The sequence below is a fragment of the Neophocaena asiaeorientalis genome, unplaced genomic scaffold (assembly GCF_003031525.2).
Source record: "Neophocaena asiaeorientalis asiaeorientalis breed wild unplaced genomic scaffold, Neophocaena_asiaeorientalis_V1.1 scaffold779, whole genome shotgun sequence".
Lineage (NCBI taxonomy): Eukaryota > Metazoa > Chordata > Mammalia > Artiodactyla > Phocoenidae > Neophocaena > Neophocaena asiaeorientalis.
The window spans coordinates 426660-429270 of NW_020171983.1; the positions used below are offsets into that span (position 1 = coordinate 426660).

Consider the following 2611-nt stretch of genomic DNA (forward strand, 5'->3'; position numbering starts at 1 on the left):
CCCAGTACCAGCCAAACCCCTGCTCTCCAGGGCTCCCCCCCCAGCATCCCCTGGGCTCCTCTAGTTCTTGCCTTTCCTCTGATCCCTAAACCTCTATTAGAGCCAGCAGCCCTTTCCCCCGGCCCTGCCTGCAGGGTGGTCTCTGGCGTGTTCTGAGAGCTCAGACCCTCTCCTCATCCTCCTGGCTCCCTCTGGGCAGGCCTCTGCCCCCCACCCCACCTTCTCTGTCCCTCCAAGACAACTCAACAGTGGGGACAGGGCTAGATGCCTCTCTACCACCTCCCACCCACTGGGGCAAGGGGCCTGAGATGTAGGGGGTAGATCAGTCCTCAAAGGGGCTTATGTGAGGCTTCCTCAGGGATATTCTCCCTTCTCAGATCTCTCCAGTTTCTCTCCACAAGCTGGCGGCCCTCCCAAGGGGAGACAGAAGGCTTTGGAAGCCCCACACCCTGGCCCTGGGGCCCAGGGGCAGGATAGGGCAGCAGCCGGGCCACCAGGAGAGCAAGGCAGACCCAACGCTGGCCTAGGTGCTGAAACCCCTGTCCCCTGCCACCCCTGCTACTCCTGGTGACTTTGTAAAGGCCCACTGGCCCAGCCCTGCCCTGGGGTGCTGGCTGCTCCTGGGAAGAGTGGTCAGGTATGGAAGGTGTTCCCCTGGGAAATAAAGGCAGACTCAGGGCCCCTGGGCCTGGCTGGGAACAGAAGGGGATCTTTCTGGACCCCAAGGGCCAGCAAAGGAGCTTAGAGGGAATCAGGCTGGGGGTGAAGAAGAAGATTCTGGCACTCAGAGGTACTTAAGCCAGAGACTTCGGGAAAAGGTAGGCAGTGAACTCACAGGCCCTGGCAAAGAACAAGAGTGAGAGAGGACAGCACACAAGGGTCTCTGCCGCTGGTGCACAGAGAGGCCCCCCCACGGAACACCGAGGCAGATGGGCCATGGAGAGCCATGGGGAGATGTCCTGTCCCCAGTCCGCATGGGGAAGTAGGGCCTCCCTAAGAAGCCCTAGTGGCCCTGTCCAGCCTAGTCCAGCAAAGGGGATCCAGCTGCCCCCACTGGCCTGGGTGGAGGTGGAGGACGTGCCCTACTCCCACTAGCTTGAGTTGTCTTGTCTCCCCCTCCTACATCCCTCCCAGTGACCCCAGAAATGCAGGGCCCTGATAACAATGACAACCATAGCATAGTCTCCCTTCCTCTCCCCCCACCTCTTTTTCTTTCTCCTCTTCTTCCTCTCCCCACCCCAACCCTTCCCTGTTGGCTTGTGTCCAAACCCTGCCTCACAGTCCTATCAGAAAGCAACAGTCCAACCAGTGACTGCCCAGCTCCTCCAGGCACCCAAAGTCCCCCTCCCCAGAATCTTGCAGTGCACTGTGGGAGTATTTTGGAACAGGGAAGACCCCTCTTCTGCAAAAATAAAGCACTGGGACTTCCCTGGCAGTCCAGTGGTTAAGATGCCAGGCTTCCAATGAAGGGGGGGCGTGGGTTCGAACCCTGGTCGGGGAACTAAGACCCCACATGCCGCGTGGCAAGAAAAAAACAAAAAAAAAAGAGGTTGGAATCTGGGTGAAAGGATAGGGAGGTGCATTGCCCAGAGTAAGAGAACAGAGGGACACCTCCCAGACTCAGACCAGCAAGGTGGCCAGCCCAGCTGGGCAGGGAGAGGCCCCAGAGGAGCCCTAGTAGCCACATCCCCAGATTCACTCACAGACCCACACAGGGACCTTTGCACACATGCACACATGCTTACACACTCATGCATACACACACGTGCTCTCACATGCACATACACGCTCATACATATGTGCTCACTCTCACACACGTACAGGCCCAGTCGGTGGATCCCTCAACAGCACCCCATGCCTTCTCTGGAGCCCCCAGCTTCTCCCTTGCTGCTCTGAGCCCAGACAGGTCCTCGGAAGGATAGATTCGACACAGGCCTTCTGGATAGACCAGAACCTGCCCTCATGCCCCCGGCCCAAGAGGGTGTTAATGTTTGAGCAGCGCTTCTGTGCCCTCCCAGCTCCCGGACTCTCCTCTCACAGTGTGGGAACATTCAGGGATCTCCCCTCACCCAGCCTCCTACCCCAGGGAAGACCACTGGACCCCCACAATGCACTGCAGCCCACCCCCAGCTGCCCACACTGTCTCTGGTTGGACTGTCTGTGCCCGTGAGGAACCCCCTCGGTTTGGCCATGTTGATGCCTGACACAGAATAAAAGCAAGACCTACCAAAATGCAAACAGCTACAGCAAAGAGAGATAAAACTCCGCAGCCAAAAGCCAGTTCCATTCCTCAGAGTCTCTTTGGAGGAAGGAAGCTCAGCATGCGGTTTTTTCCATTATGGATGTGATAAGAGCGAGACTGGTGCCTCCCCCAGACCATGCATATATATAGCAGTGTGTGTATATATATGTGTGTGTGTATGTCCGTGTATATGTGCTATACAGCCGTATGGAAGCATATACAGCCACGCCAAGGGACTCACTGCCGACAGAGGACCAGGCCTGGGCAACATATTGGCTATAACTGCCCTCCTCCTGCGATGCTGTAGTCTCCACAGGCCCTCCCCGCCCGCCCCTTCTCTCTGGCTCGAACTTGAACATGGAAGTGGCG

At 57.6% G+C, this 2611-nt stretch overlaps 1 protein-coding gene across 1 annotated transcript in view; it reads left to right on the top strand.

Moving 5' to 3' along the window:
- Positions 1-2611, top strand: part of CACNA2D2 (calcium voltage-gated channel auxiliary subunit alpha2delta 2) — a 112183-nt gene that overhangs the window by 103353 nt on the left and 6219 nt on the right. The gene's annotated exons all lie outside the window — the stretch shown is intronic.